We start from the raw sequence: 21077 nt of genomic DNA, 5'->3' as shown, positions 1-21077 counted from the left end.
CTTTCAGTTATCTTCACAACTCATGGAAAAACCAGTGGAGAGAACAGACTTTGGAAGGACCAGGGACTCTTTCTGCTCTAAGACACACTGTGAACAATGGTCACTTCTACTGGAAAACAGCAGACACTGTTTGGGAAAGAAGTAGAGGGAACGGCCTCAGCTGGACAACGTGTAGTCTATTTTGGCTACGGCAAATCGGAATATTTAATGATTGTAAAACCATGAAATAAACATCTTAAGTCCAAGGTAGCACAATCAAAAGGCTAGAGGAGCACCTTTTTAATCAAACCCTTAAGGGCCATTAGAGAAAATCATGTTTTACATAATTTCAATCTGCATCACTTCATCTAATAACAGGTACCTAGTCAGTGCTTATTGTGTGTTAAGTACCTGCAAGATGAATACAATCAAGTTAAGGGCTTCCCGGTCTGAAAAGGAAAGACTACAGGTTTACAAGCAGCAGCGCCATGAATCCAACTTTCAGTGGCCACTGTGGGGACACGCCCAGGAATGCTGGGCACAAGGGAGGCACTGCTTAATTTATCCGGCCATGGAGAGGGAAGATGAGGATCCACAGAGGAGGCGAGCTATGAACTGAGAATGGGTGAGCAAGTAAACACCCACCTGCTGGACAATATGGGAAAAATTACAACCAATACACTAAACGCTGGTCGGGGGCAGACAGTCCCTTCCTTTTGCAGACAATCTCCCATACTTCCAGTTCGGTGACCAAATCAGAAACAGGGTTTTTCTTACCCGGTTTGAAAAATCCCGGAAGACCCATCTATCCATCCATCCATCCATCCAATAAATATTTATTGACAGTTTTTATGTCTCCGGCTGTTCTCCATGACTGAAGATGCAGCAGTGATTAAAACAGGCAAAAATCCTGTTTTTAAAGGAGAGGGCAGAAATTATGCAAACAGTGAAGATGGTGAGGAAAGAGGTGGGGCCAAGGCACTGAAGCCTACAGGACTCCAGCAGGGCTGAGAGATGAGCAGTTGAGGGAAGCGAGAATGGCCAGAGATGTAGGAGTCACACCAGGGAACAGCGGTGTCCTGAAACCAGATGGAGCAAGTGCTCAGGGAGGCGGGAGAGAGGGACTCGTCTGTAGGAACGCTGCTGACCCTGACTGTCCCATGCCACGCTGACTGCACGCTGCCCCCTGGATTTAGCAACATGGCTGTGACTGCTGACCTTCAAGAGGCAGGACTCATGGACTGATGGGAGGACTGAATGGCCAACGTGGGTTCAAGAGGAAGTGGAAACACGGGAATTGAGGATAATAAATGCTTTCGAGGAGTTGTTCTGTAGAAGGAAGGAGAGAATTGGGTGAAAGCTGGAGAGGAAATTCAGAGCAACAGGTCATTTCTTTTTTTCTTTTTTTTTTTTTTTTTCCTTTTTAGGGCCATACCTGTGGCATGTGGACGTTCCTGGGCCAGGGGTCATATCGGAGCTAAAGCTGTCAGCCTACACCACAGCCACAGCAATGCCAGATCCAAGATGTATCTGCAACCTACACTGCAGCTCAGGGCAATGCCGGATCCTTAAGCCACTGAGAGAGGCCAGGGATCGAACCTGCATCCTCACAGAGACTATCAAGTCCTTAACCTGTCAAACCACAGCAGGAACTCCAACAGGTCGTTTTTTTGTTTGTTTGTTTTTACGGTAGATGTTTAGATTCCTATGGAAAGATCCAGCAGAAAGGGGAAAATAAAAATTGATGATGGAGGAAAGAAAGGGAAGAACTTTTAAAAACTATCTTTGAATAGAAGAGAAAGAATGGGATTTTGGTGCCCAAGCTGAAGTCTTGGCCTCAACTAGAATGAGAGTGGCCACCAGGTGGGATGTGTGACTGGCCAGGTTGGGCAGATGCCTCAGCATCACTGTCGCAAGGAGGTGGCTTTCTGTGGAAGGAAGAGGGACAGGAGAACACATATTCAAAGGATACGGCTTCGGAAGTGTAAGCAGGTCAGTCACCAAGACCCCCGCAAAAAAAAAAAAAAAAATTCCTGAACAATGGTAAAGAACTTAGCTGTACCTACCTAATTCCTTAACACTGGAAATATAAGATCTGCTCACTATTTTTAGATACTGTGATATGAAAATATGGTAGTATGTACTTCCCAGAATCTCCTGACCATCTGTGCAACCTTTGCTTTTTCTGCTTTGGTTTAACCAATCGTGGTTACTGTCCAAGCTTTAAGTAAAAGCAAATGAAACAGTATGACCCTGCTTCCCTTTGTGGCCGGGGAGGCTAACAGAGAAACACACACACATGAAAACCACATGAAAAGCTCCAGTGGATAAAACATGAACTGATTAGGTTTGCAACCCTGCAGCCATAGAAGCCGCTCCAATACTCTGATCTGGAGACCACAATGCAGGAAAAGCTCGAGACCCATGAAATCCCCAAATCCAAACACAGGGGCCTTTTTATGCCCTCAGGAGTGTTCTGCCAGAAAAGATCTTATGCATAGTTTAATCAAGGGAGCGGTATCCTTACGTGCACATGCAAATCTTCAAATCCCGGCAATGAACCCTACCCACATCTGCCCCTCTAATGGGTGTCTGAGAATGAACAGTACACATACACCGTGCCCAGCTTGGCTTAAACACAAAACGAAGAAAAGAAAGTGGATTCTGAACTTCACCGCACATCTGTAACTCACAAATATTTATAGTAGTCACAAAGCCGGGACAATAACATATTTGGCAGATACTCACCTAAACAAACAACTTTAAAGAGCCCCAAATCCCACTGCGGAAGAGAACAGGAGAGGAGGCAAGGTCTCACCAGCTCTGCAGCAGGAATTCCGATGCATCCTAATGGGGATAATGGAAGCAGACAATTCTCCTGTCCGTGAACTTTGCTAATGTGGAGTGACATGCATATGACAAAGCAGATCAGATCTGCATGGGGCCTTTTGAGATGGCCTCATGGAGATTTCCCATCAGGCTGACTAGACAATGGGACCAGAATAATAACATGCAGAGTCCACAGCTTTAGTATTTCAGACGCTATTAAGAATGACAGGCTAAACCTTGATCCCCAAATACAACTGCTCAGTGTGTTTAAGCAAGCAATGTATCCTGGATCAATAACATACATAGAAACGCATTGGAAAGATCACAAAATAGAACTCCTACCCACACAGCTGCACCAACAGCAACGCTGAGAGTGAAACTTGGAATTCTACAGTCAAGAAATCTAGAAAACTTAGACAAGTGAAGATGGAGACTTGAGTTGGGGTTCAATCTATCCAAAGCCAGGTTCACCTCCATCGCAGAAAGAGACAACTGGCTAATTTCCTGTCTTTTGGAACTCACAAACTATGACACCAGTCTTGTAGGCACATGATGATGTTCAATTAATATGTTGGGTGGGAGCTCTAAGCTCAACGAATAAAAGACATCAAGCAATATCCATGAGACTTGACCAGCGCTGCCTCAGTCTTTCAGACACACCACGAAACACTGACGGCAAACCCCAAAAGTTAGGTACCAGAATGAAACAGGAGGAAAAGCACTGTGATATGATTTAAGAATGCTCACCATCATGTGTGAAGTTTTTTAAATGAAAAAGTCTGAAATACAGTTGCCAAAAAAATAGGTACAATGTAAAAGTTAACTCTTCCCTCGCCAAGAGCAGAAAGTAAAAGAAGGAAAGGATTCCAGTTGTCTGGCTGGAAACACGGTCTCTATTTGTACAATGAAGCAATGCGTTATTGATGTCTCGCATTCGTATAAATGTGTTGGATTGTCTGGACACTGTCATTATATTAAAACTGGGGGATAATTTTTGTTAGTGGGGGAAAAGAGAGGCAGACGAGAACTATGGGAAGAATTACAAAAAGCTATTAACGATTCTCAAATAGCTGAACTCTTCCATGAAATAAAGACGCATATTTTTAATACTATCAGAAGACATTTGTATAAAATTTCTAAGCATTGGTTGAAATAATTACAAAGGAAATATTTAGTGACACTAATATATACTTCTTTAAATTTAAAAGGATAAAGTTAACAAGGAAATAAAGTGGGGGGAAATGACGACAAAGGGTTAACAGTCTTAAAAATTAATTCTGTAAGTATCTGTAAGAAAATATTGGCCCTCAACGGCTAAACAAATATAATATAAAGGCTAACAATTCACTCACACGTGTATCGTCTTCTCTCTGTCTCCCCTCCTTTCTTCCCGCCTTCTCAAAAAATGGCTCATCATCACATAAATTTTTTAAAAATCTACCAACATCATCAGTAAACAATACAACATATACAAAGGAGGCAATACTACCAAACTGACAAAAAAAATAACAATGATATTCAATGATAGGTTTCAGCAAAACTCTCTAACATATTATTGGTGAGGCATAATTGTCTAGAACACTTTGGCAAAGCCGATTGGCCATCTAATCAAAATGTAGTGGCTCTGAAATAGTATGTCAAGTACAGCTCTTCTGTTCTAATGAGTTAATCTTCAATTATTTAAAAAAAAATTTTATACTAACAGTTGCTATCATTTAGGAAGCATCTACGTTATGCGCTAAATTTCTGCCCTTCACAAGGTAGGTGACAGGTGAGCCTTAAAGAGCTAGAAAGCAGGAGTGGAATCCAGGTGCCCAAGGTGCTGCAAAACTCACCCTGCCATGATCCTTTCATATTGTCCACGATTATTATTAACTGAAAATAATATATATCTCCAGTTACATCACAGTGCCTTGAGGTGACAGAATACTGTGATGCACTCAAGTGAGATCTATTAACCATTTTCAATAACATGATACATTATTACCATATGCGTGTGATATAAAAGTATACATTATAACAAGGGAAAAAGCAGTGGGCAACATTTTGTGTCTAGTCTTATGTCGACTCTGTAAGACACCCATACAAGACTACATGAAATGACAACAGGGATTGTCATTTCTGTGGTAGGGGCATTAGGGGTGACCGTCCCCCTTCTTCTATGATTTTTATAATGAACATTCACTACTTTAATCCTTGTCTCCATATTTGTAAACTACAAAAATACAACAGCCTTGAAAATTTCAGATAGTGAATATATGGCTCATACAGGGCAAACGCCCTCCACCCCAGAGACAATTGGTTTAGAGTTTGGTGTTTGTATGGATATGACTTTATAACATACATGCACTTGTGTGTGGAGATGGCATCTGTGTGTTTTCAAGATGACTTGGATGATACATGGGGAAAGAATCTGATAAAGTATGGATGTGTGTACACATATAACTGAATCACGTTGCTGTCAAGCAGAAATTATCCCAACACTGTAAATCAGCCATATTTCAATAAAACCTTTAAAAGTGAAAAAAAGATGACTGGGATTATAATAAACATATTATTCTGCCCTCTGCTTTTTCTAGTTAATAAGGCACCATACACAGGTTTTCAATACTTTCATATTCTGAATTTTACTTTTTATGTCATTGCTATTGAAGTGAAGAACTCTTTCCCATTACTTCTAGAAAAAGTACGGAGGGACCAGTGGCTCTAGAAAAAAGGCATATCTTCAAAAGTTCTGATACATCAGGCTCATGGGTTTGCTACAGTTATTTATTTCTATGAGGGAATGAGTGAATGAATGAAAAGCAGGACAGGTCCCTGCTTAAACTACTTAAGAAACATACATTAATTGATTTTCCTTTGATGATAAGCTGTAAGGTAAAGAGTCAAATAGGCCTTGAGGTGTCAGAAGCATCCTTTTGTATGAAAACGTTAAAACAAAAACAAAATCCTCCTTTGAAGTATGGGACAAAGGGAGTTGCCATGTTATCCCATAATTTCTGTACATCAATCTTGTTCCTACTCGAGCTTGTAAACATCTGCTTTTGCTCAGGACAAGCAAAGAGGATTTGAAATCAGAAAACTTCTGTGCAACTTAATTATAAGACAGCCCAAGATAATTGCATGTTTGCCCTAATATGTGTAAGCAGCAGCATATACAGCCACTAAAGAAAAAAGTCACATTTAGAAATTCTATGGAGACCGAAATAGGAAAATCTACCTGAACTTCTTCCACAAATGAGCTATATGTTCTAGAATACCCAAATACACTGAAAGGACAGTGTTGATCAGGCCTGGCCTGGAGCAAAGCTAGAGTGTAGGTGATGGGACTCGGACTAATGAACTTGGGGCATACAGGCTGTGGCCAGCATGGGAACCCCAAGTCCACTCACACCACCGAGCGTTCTTGCTGTTAACAGCAGACTTCATTAAGAGTGGTTTCGGATTCCATTCTGAGCATTCAGGCTAAATTTCATTAAGGGACTCGTACCTACTGGCCATTCAAACACTCTCACTCTCTACACTGCGGCATCTCTGAGCATGGCAAGGATCATGGCAGATCAGGGCTGAGTCAACTCCAGCCTGTGGGCCAAATCCAGCTCAGCTTAACGCCTGTCTTTGTAAATAAGTTTTATTGGAACACGGCCAGGATTGCTCATTTACTTACATTGCCTGGGGCTGCTTTAGGCTACGCCACAGAGCTGAGTCGGTGCGACAGAGATGATAACGGCCAGGAAATCCTAAAATGTTTCCTGTCTCACCCTTTTCAGAACTGATGTAGACTGCTGTTCAAAAAACGGATGTCTTATTGTTAACGGTGAACCTCTCTTTAAGGACTTCAGTATTTCCAGCATAGAATAAAAGTGCGTCTGACCTTATTCTCAGAAGGCCCGCTCAGTGCTGAGAGGCAGTGATGGGTTAGGGTTAAGCAGGTGGGTTCCCATCCCAGCTCTGCCTGTGACTCCTCCTGAGCTCTTGGGCCTAGTCCTGGGCATCTCTGCGCTTCCAGTTTCCTTCTGGAAGCTGGCTCATTCATTCACTGCCATTTTTAACAGCAGAGAAGAGTTCTGCTCATATACTATCACAGAGCCTCAATCTATAAAACTGCTGGCTTCTTCATTTCCCATTTGGGTGTCCGACTTACCAAGGAGGAAAGGGATGGAGTGTTTCCTGGATCATGAATCACACAGCGAATTCACAGCCGCGTGGGCATGCCAGCCCAACTCTCACACACCAACGCTTCAAGAAAGAAAAGAGAAACAAAACAGAGACCCTATTAACCCATTTTTCAAAGAGGCCGTGCTCATTGCTTATTGGTTTGGGAATGTTCCATGGATGTCCTGGACAGCCAGTGCAAGCTGCTTTAGCAGTGTAAGACTTCGAGCACAGCTTGGAAACCACAAATAGGACAGCCCCAGCTTTGTGTCCCATGTACCAGTGGACTTCTTTCTGCCAAAAAGGAGAAATCAAAGTTCAAATGTTAATATATGAAAATAAATCCCATGAAACTACCCAAAGGACCATCGTGTCACACCTGATTGAATTACTTTAAGCACTATGAACATCAAATTCAGACTGGTTGTGTGAATTGACATTTTATAATGGGTCTTTCATTCTGTTTTGGGGAATATACAGTACCTTAAGTAAAGGTTTCAAAAACAGGAGATAAAGCCAGAAGGAACAGAATAAGCTCTATTAGACTTTGAGTTTGTATTTGTATTTACATATTCATTTATTTGATGTCCAATATGAGACTTTATTTTTAGAAAGAACTGTAAACCCATAAAAAAGAGCACTTTAAGAAAACCAAGCAGAGTTATCAAACCCCCTCATTCCATGTAACATTTAAAAATCCTGAAAACCTGGTATCATAGGAGTTCCCATCGTGGCACAGTGGTTAACGAATCCGACTAGGAACCATGAGGTTGCGGGTTCGATCCCTGGCCCTGCTCAATGGGTTAAGGATCTGGCATTGCCGTGAGCTGTGGTGTAGGTCGCAGATGCGGCTTGGATCCCACGTTGCTGTGGCTCTGGTGTAGGCCGGTGGCTACAGCTCTGATTAGACCCCTAACCTGGGAATCTCCATATGCCGGGGGAATGGCCCTAGAAAAGGCAAAAAATAAATAAATAAATAAATATAAAAATCCTGAAAACCTGGTATCATAATGTGACGAAAGACTACAGAAAAGCACCAGCCTCCCTAGAACCATGTATATCAGAAACTGAAGAAATCGGTAACTTTCCATTTCTTATTCAAAAAAAGAAGTATGTCCATTACTAGTTAAGGACACATGTTACTTCAAATACTACACTTCAGGGCTCGTGCTTTTTGTTGTCCTGGTTCATGAAGTTTGTGTCTCCTCCCAGCATGCCACAGCTTCCTGCTGTCATAAACCTGGAACACACTGATGTTGTCTATCCAGATATATACTCTTGGGCAGCATCTGAGAAAGATGATGTGTAAAGGGGGAGAAGAACTTCCCAGAACATTCTGGAACATTCTGGCTATTCCTCTCTCTATGCAACGATTCCCACACCATCTACTTAGTAATTATCTAAAGGCCACCTGCCTGCAGAAAATACACTGAATTAAGAGCATCTGGATATTTATAAGATTTTTCAATCTGCTGAAATGCCATTTGAAAGTCCTGAGATTCGGAGGCCAGAGGGCAGGGGCTGGGTGACAATGTCTCTCCATGAGGCTCCCTGCCTCTGTGAGGTGCCTTGGTCAGTTCGCGGGAAGCAAGCAAACAATGCAAAGCAACATATTCCGAATTGCCCGGGAAGGAGCCCACAGCCCAGGTGCAGGCATCCACTGGAGCATCACAGATCCCAATGAGGTCCCAGGGGAGCCTTGGAAAGCCTGTGACTTCATCCTTTGGAGAAGAGGAGGTGCAGATGCAAATCCTTCTGGCCAAAAGAGGAGTAAGGGAGCACTCCCCAAGGTAAGAAAGCATACCCGGCCCAGGAAAAATTCCTAGGAGCGGCCAATTCCTTTCTCACAACACCAGTAATATCTCTTTTGGGTGTGGCAACAAATATGTTAGTTGGGACTTCTTCATTAAAGAACGTGCTTGAGTATAACTTTTTCTCTTGAGTCCTAAAATCTATTTCACAATTAGTACTATAATTTCTTTGCATTTGTTTATCTCTTAGTTTAAAGTTCACTAACAAAGGTGGAACAGATCCACTGGTTTCTGCTATGAATACCCATCTAGCAATTCCTATACACTCCCATGTGCCAGAATTAAATTAAAAACATGACTGATAATTAGGTCTGGAGGCTGAGCGCCCCCATCCTCCCTCAGTGAGATCATTAAATTAGCTGATGTGTCCCTCAGCTAGGACGTCCAAGACTCACGCCTACAGATCATGGCCCTCCTTAACGGCAAAGGAGACCAAGGCCAAAAAGGACACTATGAGAATCCAGAATCGTTGACAGAACAGCAAATACTGCAGGAAGAAACTCTTCCCGCTGACCCCAAGCAGGGACAGCCTGCATCCCGGAGAGCCAGAGAGTCCTGGCGCAATCTTCAGACTTCAAAAGTGAGCCCCTTCTTTGTAAAAAGGCAGCAGTCAGTGACAGAATGCCCATACCAAGTTCACGTGGCTTGGGGGAAAGACCAACTCCCCTTAAAATTTGAAGTCTAAACCAGAAAGCAGGAGTTCCCATCATGGCTCAGTGGTTAACGAATCCAACTAGGAAACATGAGGTTGCAGGTTCCATCCCTGGCCTCGCTCAGTGGATTAAGGATCTGGCATTGCTGTGAGCTGTGGTGTAGGTTGCAGATGCGGCTCGGATCTGGCGTTGCCGTGGCTGTGGCGTAGGTGGGCCAAAACAGCTCTGATTAGACCCCTAGCCTGGGAACCTCCATAAGCCATGGGAGCAGCCCTAGAATAGGCAAAAGACAAAATAATAATAATAATAAAATAATAAACCAGAAAGCAGTTCCAGTAGCAGGATTCAGTGACTTACACCCTAAGAAGTTTTAACTACGCCTGTGTTTACACCAACAGTGAAAGAAACATTTGACCTCCCTGGCCTAGGACAGCCAAGCACTGCATTGGGACCGTCTACTCCAGAAGGTCAATCCTAGCCTGGGCAAGTGTGTCTCTGTCTAAAGGAATACACACCATGCAACACAACACTCACGTGTGCCAAGTAGTGTAGTCTCTGGAACGGAAACCACAGCAACTAAGCAGTGACCTTGAATAGGCTAAGCTAAAAGTCACGGATACCAGACACTTCAGGTCTGGAGGCTGAGTTTCTGCTCTCTTCCCCCAAGGAGGTCGTAGGTTAACTGATGTATAAACCATAAATCATTGAAATATTTTCTATAAAACTGTGAAAAAATTCAATAGGTAAAGAAGCTACAAAGTCCCCAGAGGATCATCTCAGATAGGAGGTCAGAATATTTTAAAGTGGATATTTAACTACCCATTAAATAAGAAATGGTTTATGTTTTGTTAGTGTATTAATGTCCCCATTTGATGCAATTTCATATTCCCCGTATTGTTTTCTCTCTTAGCTTAGCATCAGCTTTAGTAGAAAGAACTCCTGTGTGCTTCTCAATTAGAGTCTCACTCCAGAAAAAAACTGCCACTGTGCACACACACGTAGATGGATCCCTACAACACTCTGTGATTTCGAAACAATAAACCTTTCCTAAAAGTTGTACCTGTAACCACTTCAGCAGGCTCTTAAGATTTCCTCTAAATTAAAATGAATACATAAAATTTAAACATCGGTTAGGACTAAGTGCCATCAGAGTATGGTTTTCTGCTAAAATATGCAACCTTCCACTGCACATGCTGTGCAGAATAAGGGGGGGAAATGTGGATTTAAACATTTTCCTAAAAAGCAAATATAGGCTGAGTGCTGGCCTTTATCCTACAGGTACAAGAGAGAAATTAAAATTTCAGGCTATTCTTAAGAACGCCATTTAGAAATAGCACCACAGTAAAATCATTGGAAATAAAGTGATAATGGATAATACCACCTGGCATCCTAGGGATGTTAAGCGGAGTCAAGGAAAGAAACCCCATGAGGTTCAGGCTCAGAAAACCTATAAGCCATTGGGCTAGGGTTTCCCATTTACAGTGTCGCTAGGGTTTAACTGAGAGATACCCTATCATCCATCAATGGGCCACTGAACCACCATGTAAAGCACACCACCCTTGGGCTGGAGTGAACAGATGGAAACCCCAACCCCAACCAGGGGTTTACAGGAGTGCAGACTGACTGGAACAGGTGCAACAAAGCACCTTTGCTAGGGTGGGAAATCGGGACTGGAGGGCAGCGAGGATCACAGAGGGAAAGTTGGCTTCGTGCTCGAGTTTGTAGAGGAATATAAGAAAGCAAACGAGAGTCTAAGTGGGAGGCTGGGGAGCAGGGAGGGGTGGCATCAGGAGCCCATGGATCAGCTGGGTGTGTGCAAGGCAGTCTATCAGAATAGCCACCCCCAGGCACAGCCAAGAGGGAGGAAGGCTGAGAGGAGAGACTCCAGGGAGTGAGAGGCTAGAAAATCAGACCATGAGCACGTGTTAACCTGAAATAGCGATGAGACTTCATCCTAAAGAAGGGGAGTCATGGGAGGGTCAGTAAAATGCCAGGACAAGAGCGGTATTTAGAAGAATCAATATGGTGGTTCTGCAGAGAACAGACAAGAATGGGAGGAACCATGGGTGAGAAGCTGCCACAGAACAACTTTTGATTTTAAAATATATCTATACATATATACTTGTCTTTTTAAGGTCGCACCCATGACATATGGCGGTTCCTAGGCTAGGGGTCCAGTCAGAGCTATACCAGCTGGCCTATACCTCAACCACAACAATGCAGGATCCAAGCCGCACCTGCAACCTACACCACGGCTCACGACAACGCCTGATCTTTAACCCACCGAACAAGGCCAGGGATTGAACCTGCAGCCTCATGGGTACTAGTTAGATTCGTTTCTGTTGAACCACGACGACAACGCCTGATCCTTAACCCACCGAGCAAGGCCAGGGATTGAACCTACAGCCTCATGGGTACTAGTTAGATTCGTTTCTGTTGAACCATGATGGGAACTCCTAAATTATATGTATCTTTAAAAACTGTAAGTCTTTTTTCTTTTTGGTTATGTATGCTGCATATGGAAGTTTCTGCACCAGGGATCGAATCCAAGCTGCTGCTTCGACCTACACTGCAACTTCAGCAATGCCGGATCCTTAACCCGCTCTGCCCAGCCAGGGGTCAAACCTGCACCTCAGCAGCCACCCTCAGTGCAACAGAGACAATGGCAGATACTTAACCCCCTGTGCCACAGCAGGAACTCCAAATCCTAGCCCATTTTTGCAAAACATTAACTGAATGGAAACATCAGTCTAGAAATTGTGTACTAAGGAGGAAGGAATGTCTCTGAAATGAAGACCATAACCAACAATGAGAATCAGAATCGTCTCACTAGGAATTAAGACACAAAATACGTAAAGGATACTGCTGTTCGCTCGCGGGTCCAATATCACCAGTGTGGTGGAGAAGCCAGCACTCAGAGGTGGACAAGGAGTCGAAGAAAATGGGTTGCCTCTCTGGACGCCACTCCCCTTTCTGACACTGTCCCTAACTTCGCCCTTCTGCATGATGTCACCTCTGACAGTCTCTGTGGTTCCCTTTCAAATACGGATGCCCTGTTGGATGGTCTCTTAGAGAAATCGACAGAAGACACTGAGGATAAAGCAAGATCAACAAAACAGAAACAGACTCTCCAACAAAGAGAAGAGACTAGTCGTTGCCAGGAGGGAAGGGAGAGGCGGAGGGAAGGAGTGGGAATTTGAGCTTAGAGGATGCAAAGGATAAACAACAGGGTTCTACTGTATAGCTCAGGAAACTATATTCAACATCCTGTGATAAACCATCATGGAGGAGTTAACGAATCTGACTAGGAACCATGAGGTTGTGGGTTCGATCCCTGGCCTTAGCTCAGTGGGTTAAGGATCTGGCATTGCTGTGAGCTATGGTGTAGGTTGCAGAGGTGGCTCAGGTCTGCGTTGCTGTGGCTCTGGTGTAGGCTGGTGGCTACAGCTCCAATTAGACCCCTAGCCTGGGACCTCCATATGCTTTGGGAGCGGCTCAAGAAAAGGCAAAAAGACAACAACAACAACAACAACAACAACAAAAAACCATCATGGAAAAGAGTCTCAAAAAGACGATACACATGTGCATAACGGAGTCACTTTGCTGTGCAGCAGAAATGAACACCACATGGTAAATCAACTATACTTCAATATAAATTTGTTTTTCAAAGATGCTCCCTGAAAGTAAAGGGGGTTCCTGTGGGCCTGGGGATCATCAGAGAAATGACCAGGAATTCCAAAAAAAAGGTGCCAGCAACAGCACCGAGAAAGAGGCATGAAGGCAAAAATGGCAGAGGGGGGGAGGGGAAGAGGAAAGAACGCCCAGAAAAGGGGGGGAGCGTGGAAGAGAAGTGGATACACAAGCAGCAGCCTGCAGGGATGCAGGTGACAGCAGGTTGGGCTGCAGACAAGAGAAGGAGGGCCCAGAGCCACCTCCTCTCCCAGCTGCTCCCACATTCCTAAGCAAACTCCTAGCACTCGAGAAAACAACCCAAAGACGAAAAGGAACTTCAAGCTTGAGGTGACGAACAAGGCATCTGGTAAAGGCAGTGGCCTGCAAAGTGGGCTCTGGGGAGCAGTCGCCTGTCCCTCCCCTCTGGGCAGACTCGGTGTCAGGGGCTGACCCGTGGAGCAAGTTCATCATGCTCTCCCCAAATATCAGACAGCCAAGTGCTTCTCTTTCAAGACGGTGTCAGGATTCAAGGTGTGGAAAGTGGTTTTTTAAGATGGGTCTGTTGACTGGCTTAATATCTCCCTCTCAACTTCGAATGTGGTTTCACACTATGATGTGTCAATGCTGGGCGCGGCGTTAGAAAAAGACATGATGAAGGGATCGAATTCCCAGGATGTCTTTTTTCTGTTTGGAAAGGTGTCCCTTCACCTCAAGTTTGGCCTGCAGCAGCCAGCGTAGGGAATCTGTGCTGTACCTCAGTCCAATTCTGCAAACAGTCTCTGAATCCACATCAGTGCAAACAGCTGTGGCTTTAGAAGGTTAGAAATCTTATACAGACATGGGTACAAATAGCTCTGGCTTTAGAAGTTAAAGATCATCCACAGACATGGGTGATACAATAAATGAGCGGGCAGGAAAAAAAATTTAAAAATCAGGTCTTGAGAGTTTTAGCTGCATAATAATACTGTATCTGAAAAAGCAAAGGAATGTTTTGCCTCGATTTGCACATCAGTATACACGGCCGCTCGGACACCTCCTTGCATCACAGTTGGGTACCGGCTACGTCAGCGAATGACACACACAGCGCCAGAGTTGTGTGGAAAGGTGGTGTCCTCAGGGAATTCACCCTTTGGCCTTTCCCCAGATCAGAAATGATCTCTTCAATAACCAGCTAATTAGTCTCTGTACAAATCATGCCACCTATTGATCCAGACCGTTTAGTAAAACCTCTCTTTGATAATTATCTCACCTCCACTTAGAAAAGACAAGTGCCAGATGTGCCAATTTCGCTTCTGTAAATCTCTGACTGTTTTAGGGCTAACGTCAGAACACCTGACAAGCAGCCCTAGTGACCGCTGTGGCTTCATGGACAGTGTGTCCTCACACGGGGACATAGGACCTCCTGCGTGGGTTATTCCCTGATGCCATCATCTGGCGCTGAGACCAGCAGAGGCAAATCTGATCTTCCTGAACAGAACAAGCACGTCTGAAAGTCACATCCAAAGAGTAAGATGCACAGGAAAGAGACACATACATCCTGCTTGGAGCCCCAAGACTCGCTGCTACATGAGAGAGCAGTCACTGCAAATGGGATGGTTTAGAAACCTTAGACACGGCTGAGACCTACAGAAAAGGGAAGGCGGAAACGGGATTTCATTGCTGAAAACATTGACTAATCCTACCAACACTCGGGGAAAAAAGGAACCCAATGGTTTTCCACTCCGGCTTCCTCCAGAACATCCTTTGGTGAGTATTTAAAGCTGGTAGGAGTTTCTGACCCTGGACCGAACGCATTGCCTCCGTCCCTAAAATAAAACCTGTGTGAAAACCACTTCCTATTCCTTTCCTCCCACATCAGGCAATGTGATGTGTTCTGAGCTGCAAAGAGGCATGGGAACAAAGGGAAAGACGGGGACAAAAGTGACTTCTTTATCCAGGCAGACAAGGTGCCAAAAACTAAGCGACTGCTCAAAACAAGCAATTTCCAAAACGGGCTTTCTGCAGACACCAACGTCTCTGAGTAGTGACTACTTTCTTCCTTCTGCCACCCTGTGCCAAATTTTCAAAGGGTGGCCTCACTTTTCACACAGGCAATTGTGAAGCATTTGCACAAGTGGTTCATTTGTGTGGGCAATTGGCCTCTCAGCTTTCATTTTGACAGCGAAATTGATCCGTCCTTTGGAGACTAGAATCTCAGGACCCATAAGGAGAAGGCTGCTTGAAGCTTTTTGAAAAACGTGGTCTCTCAATTCCCACTTTATTCAGAACGACACACCCAACCAGACAGCCTGTGAGCAGTCGCTTGCCCACACGAAAGAGATTCAAGATCCAAGCTGAGAGATCGAAATTCAAGATTGAATTCTAAGATCAAGATTTAACTCTAAAATGATGATTTAACGCCTGTTGTGACTTCTGTTAAAGCCAACAGCCAGGGCTTGGGTTCTTATACCAGCCCGTGGTCATTACATAGGAAGATGGAAAGGTCTGCCATGGATGAAACTCACAACTGGCACCAAAACCCTCCCAGAACCAAGCCGAATGAAGCAAAGGTCTCATGCAAAAGAGTGTTCATCCCTGGAAAGATGGCAGACCGTGAAATTCACGACGGATTGTCAGCAAGACAGAAATGGGATAAACTCCTCAGAAAAATATTTTTCTTAAAAATGAACAGAGACAAGTTTTTTCCTTTTTTCTTTTTTTTTAAGTTTCTAGCAATGAAGGATGCTCTCTCTCCCACTCAGCAGAGAGAAATGCAAAGATGCTGTCCTGTAGCTCCGTGATCGTAGTCTGGGCAATCAGATTAGCACAGACCACACACGCCAATCCGATACGCACGCTGGGCTGGGTCAGTTCTGGGTTCTCCGTGTCTTCATGGACTTTTTGTGCCCAGACGTCAACGCTGCTCTTTTACGTGGTGTAGCGGGACCCGTGCCCAGCAAATTGTGTTTTGACTTAAAAGTCAAACGATGGTGTTGGTTTTGGCTTCCAGCCAGCGAGTGCTCTGAAATCATTTCAGAACATTCCTCTCTCCAAAGGCCTGAAGAGTACAAGACGTTTAAATCCTGCTGAAATCAGTCCCAAGGACCTGTCGGGTCTGCCATTGTCAAAGCTCGGCTCCCAGACCAAAAGGGAAGACAACTCATTTTTTTCTTTCCCGTGACTGCGGACAACCAAGTTGTTCAAGAGATGCATTTGCTTCAACAGAAGTCTTAACACAATGTGAATCTCTAGGTGTGTTGCATAACCCCAAATCTAATTCAGTTCTGTTTGTCATCCTCTCCATACAAACTACTGATCAAAATGAGAACAAGGCGATGCCACGTTGAACCCGATGGTGTCTTACCTTCCTGTAAACACGGCTGTGTTTAGAGTGTTTCCACATGTGGGGGAATAAAGAGATGTTCTTTTCTTTACACTTGGCCATGAGTCATGTCAACCATTTCAGCACGAACTGTATGGAAATATCCTCCCCAGGCCCAGCCCCAGCCCAGCCTCACTGATGTTTCAAAACATCCATGGCAGCTGCCTGCCATTAGTCATGAAGCCGTTCTGCCCATCCTGCCGCCTCCATCAAGGACAAGATCTGATCAAATCAGACTCGCTAAACAGAACCAGAAGGCTGGGCACGACCTGAAGCAAACCTGCTGGAGAAACAGCGCTCTTCTCGATGAGTCCAAGATGCACGTCATTTGCTCTGCAACAGACACCCTTAAACAAGCCAGCCCTCGACGCTGACCTAAGTCACCTCTGCCTGCATCCCTCTCCCTATCCTTGAGGAGAACTCAGTGGACCTAAAATTTCACATCTGGGAGAAGAGAGCTGAATAGTCTTGGGAAATTTCTGGGCTTAGTGATTATTACAGGAGCCATGGTCAACTGCTAGCATTCAACACAGCCCTGCTTGGCTGGACTAAGTGGCAAGGAAACAAGATCGGTTTGAAAGGCAGGGGGTGTTTTACGAAATGGTGTTTCATTATTTTCCACTGACAAGCTCTGCCAGCTAATGTGACAACACAGGACAGCGATCGGGGCATGTCTGACACATACGGCCCCCAGTAACTGTCTGCTCTGCCCCCACCGTGGGCTGGGCTTCAGTTTCCTTTTCATAAACTGTCAAGAAGACGAACCCCTCCTCTGTCGGACACGCAGTATTAACCTGACCGCTGATGTCGAATTGGTTTTTTTTTTTTTCTTTTGATTTTACAGTAACTCCCCTCCTTGTGGTTCGTACGAAGTTTATTTATGAATCTGAATCCAGAACTCTGTATCTCTTGCCCTTTTAGATTATATCTCGTTGGCTCGAACTCATCACTCAAGTCAACCATCCTAAGAGCCATTCCTGCATCTCAGCTGGCTCTCTGAAATCCACGGGCACGCCCTGTGCCCCTGTGTGATGTCGTCACCACTGTGGTCCCCTGACCAGGACACCAGGCAGCCACCTCTGGGTATCTCACATCACCTCCCGCTGTTTGTCTGCTTCTTCCATCAAGGGCAGTCATCCTGTCCTATAACTTTGAATCCCTGAGCCCACGCTTCCAGAAAGACATCTGATAAGGTTTCCATCATTTTACTTCCGGGTGTGTGTAAATGACAATGGCCCCAGACAGAACCCCGAAGTCAGCCTCGAGAGTCAGTCTTCCAACTCGGCATCTTGTCATTCAATGGGATGTCCCTCAAAATCACCCAGAAAAACAGAGCAAAGCAAACCAAGGAGGGACCAGGAGGCTGCCCCGCCCTCCTCTAGAACTAGAAGATGCCAGGCACGCAGCCCAGGAGCCCAGGTAGGAGATGATGGATGGCAGCTGTGGAGGACAGAAGATCCTGGAGACGAGTCACACCTTCCTGGACCAGAGGCTCAAGGCTTGCCTTGACCCCACCTCTGCTCAAAATAAAATTCCCCCCTCACCTCTCTTGAGAAGGATTTCTAGACCCAGAGGAAGTTTTTCCAGTGCCCCTCATTCAGAGTCCAGTCTCCTTTGTTTACATGCTGTTCATGCTCTTGTAAAATCTAAACTCATCCCAGAATCTCGTGTGCAAACAAGCCAAAATCCTCCTCTTGTCTGTTAAGGGTCCTTCTCCAAACTCCCTGGGGAAGCTGCCCCCACTCACCCCAAAACCTCCCTAGGGGCTCAGGGATGTCCCCATGGAGGGGACAGCTGCTCACGTGAAGAGAGTCAGGACAGGAGGACGACGTTAATCCCATGGCCGACAGTGACCAGGCAGGAAAACGCCTTTCCTTGGGAGGAGACACGCTATCTTTGTAAATCGAATGCTTATACTGGCGATTCTCTTAGTAGAATGTTTTTCACAGCTGTCCGGTGAATTGCTGAGTGATAATGACTCGAAGGTGGAATGAGTGATGCTCAGTGGAATGGGAGGGCTTCCCATGTAGCATTCTGTGTGACTGATTAAAACAAAACCCACGGTGGTGCTTCCTGGGCTTCGGTTCTCCCCGTCGGCACGGGTCGCAGGCCCCCTCACCCACGGATGCCCTTAATGTTCTTGGCCCTTGGCTAGTGGTCCCCCCACCCCACCCGCTCCCCCACTGCCGTGTTCCTTCCCCACAGTTAACTGCAGAGAAGAGACAAGTTTAAGGCTGCTCCCGTTCCCCCTCCAGGTTTTCATGTCACATGTAGCTTTAGAAAACAAAGACATGCTCTGGCCAATGTGAACCTGAGAGTATGACACGCTTCAGCAAATTAAAAGCGTAAAGGCACGTTAGGTAATTTAGCACCAGAAAATCAGTATGTTCTAGAGGAACATTTCATGCTTGACTTTAAAAAATGTGCAGATAATCTCAATGTTATGTTTTTGTTTTTGACCTCTGTTCATTCAAACGTCTAATTCCCCTGGACCACTTTTTAAGACGATAAAAGTGATAGAAGGGATGCTATTCCGTGATGGTAATAAGTCTAAAAATTGAATTCATGGTTGGTTTTCTCTCTCTCTCTCTATTTTATTTATTTTTTTTTGGGGGGGGGGGTGCATGTCTTCAGTATGTGGAAGTTCCCAGGCCAGGGATCAAACCCGTGCCACAGCAATGACCCCAGCCACAGGAGTGACATTGCTGGATCCTTAACCCACAGAGCCACCAGGGAACTCCAGAATCCAGGGCTTTAAAGAAAGGTTTGTGTAACTCTAGTGAGAGAACAAAACAGTGACGGCAAAAATGCGAGCAAGGGACAGCAGGACACAGACCTGTCCTTACCTTGGAATTTTGTTTTTCAAACTATATACTCAGAGTTAAAGGAAGTCATTCTTGTCACATCAGGCTTCTCATCACCCCCTCACCCCACCCCGCTTGGACCAGCACACAGCCAGCCTCTCAGCACAGGGCTCATGCAAAAATCTCTCTCTCCCGCCTCACGTATTTCATTAGAGAAACTATCCTCTGATTACACCAGGGAAATCAAACCATAAACAGAGCCCCGCATTCACAGGGAAAGCGGACAGCGCTGTGGGAGGAGGTGATAAGACCCCTTATCATTCCTGGAACAAAACATCTTGCCCTGTTGGCCGCTGACTTCACTGCTCTGGCTTGCACTGGGAAGACGGGGCAAGGCTGTGCATTATTTACTGACAATTTCTCCTGTCATGCCCCCTTTCCAAAGATTGAACAAGACGCTGTAAATCAGAAAAGTGACATGACCTTTTGGTGACAGCTGCTTTTCTTCAAGTCATCCAAGGTAAGGCCCCGAACACTAATTTGATGCCAGACAACAGGCTTTGCCCACATTTCCATTTTTTTTTTTTTTTCTTTTTGGGAGGCATATGGAGGTTCCCAGGCCAGGTGTTGAATCAGTGCTGTAGCTGCTGGCCTACACCATCACCACAGCAATGCCAGATCCGAGCCGCACCTGCAACCTACACCACAGCTCATGGCAACGCCGGATCCTTAACCTACTGAGCGAAGCCAGGGATGGAACCTGCAATCTCATGGTTCCTAGTCGGATTCGTTTCCGCTGCGCCACGACAGGAACTCCCCCATTTCTTGATCGACATAAAGTCCGCAGCCCTTTCACATGAGGTCTCTCCAATGTTCATATTCTGGGGGCCACAGGGGCCTTTCAACAGAAGCGGAAAAGATAAAAATGGACCCTAAGCATCCCGCGATGAGAAAGGCCCGTGTCTCACGGTTTCCCTCTGCTGTGAACCTTGGGAAAAGTCACCTCCCCATCACTCAGCCAAGGATGGCAGAGGGGTACTCCCCTTCGCAGACAAGACACGGACAAGGTGTGACACAGGTAACGATGTGGGTTCCGTCTGAACCACAGGGTAGGAAGGAAACCATTTACCAGCGTGATGGCAATCTGGACACCTGAGCGGTTTTAGACCTACGCCCACCGGCCATCAAAGGGCAGCCTGTCCGCAGAAAGAGACCCTCCCCGCGCTCCCGGCTTTATTTCCCACCAGCGTATTCACCCTTTATCAGCCCTACAGCCCACATGGGCCCCCTGTGCTCCCCTCAGCTACGACAGACCTTGAAAGGAAGGAAGGAAGGACAGACAAGGTACAGTGACATGAGTTGCCCCCCCCCCCAGGACATTCACTCCAGGAACTGTCACTGCTCAGAAGACATCCTCATTCCTGCAAAAGGAACGCCCCCTTCTCCTCGATTTTGATTTGCTTTGACAGAGGCATGGCTATGGAGGAATCACACGCTTCCCAGAGCAGGATGCTGTGCAGAAATGCCAGGGCCATCCTTGGCCTGTCCGCAGATAGCGGTGGCTCGGTTGTTCCAGCCCACGTGCCAGCACATGCACAGAGACGTGATCCCAGGGGCAGAGCGCATCCCACCCCGCCCCGATGGCTCCCTTCAGGGGCAGAGGCCAGCACCATGTTTAGGAAGGCAGTTTTCACAACCCTGTTAAAAGGAGAATCACGACGGGCTCCCACACATAAGACCACATTCTTTTTTTTTTTTTTTCCACATTCTTTAACCCAGACCAAATGGAACTTTCCTTTCCCTTCCAGCCACA

The 21077-nt window shown here is 45.5% G+C and overlaps 1 protein-coding gene across 16 annotated transcripts in view; it reads right to left on the bottom strand.

Annotated features, from left to right (window-relative positions):
- SEMA5A (semaphorin 5A) overlaps positions 1 to 21077 on the bottom strand; it is a 530468-nt gene that overhangs the window by 398991 nt on the left and 110400 nt on the right. For 9 of the 16 annotated variants that reach the window (XR_014831038.1, XM_085001944.1, XM_085001950.1 and 6 more), the window contains exon 2: positions 6953 to 7047. The exons of 3 other annotated variants lie outside the window; for them this stretch is intronic. The gene's annotated coding sequence lies outside the window, so the exon portion shown is untranslated. Of the gene's footprint in view, positions 1 to 2727; positions 2827 to 6952; positions 7048 to 21077 lie in introns of all 16 variants that reach the window. 4 more of the 16 variants (XM_085001952.1, XM_085001945.1, XM_085001951.1 and 1 more) reach the window with 1 other exon arrangement.

The sequence above is a fragment of the Sus scrofa genome, chromosome 16, assembly GCF_054392235.1.
Source record: "Sus scrofa isolate SSC_HxYL_T2T_F1_AM1 chromosome 16, Sscrofa_HxYL_maternal_Yorkshire_Landrace_v2.0, whole genome shotgun sequence".
NCBI lineage: Eukaryota > Metazoa > Chordata > Mammalia > Artiodactyla > Suidae > Sus > Sus scrofa.
Note: the sequence above shows the minus strand (reverse complement) of the source record. Positions and strands in the feature narration are given on the sequence as shown.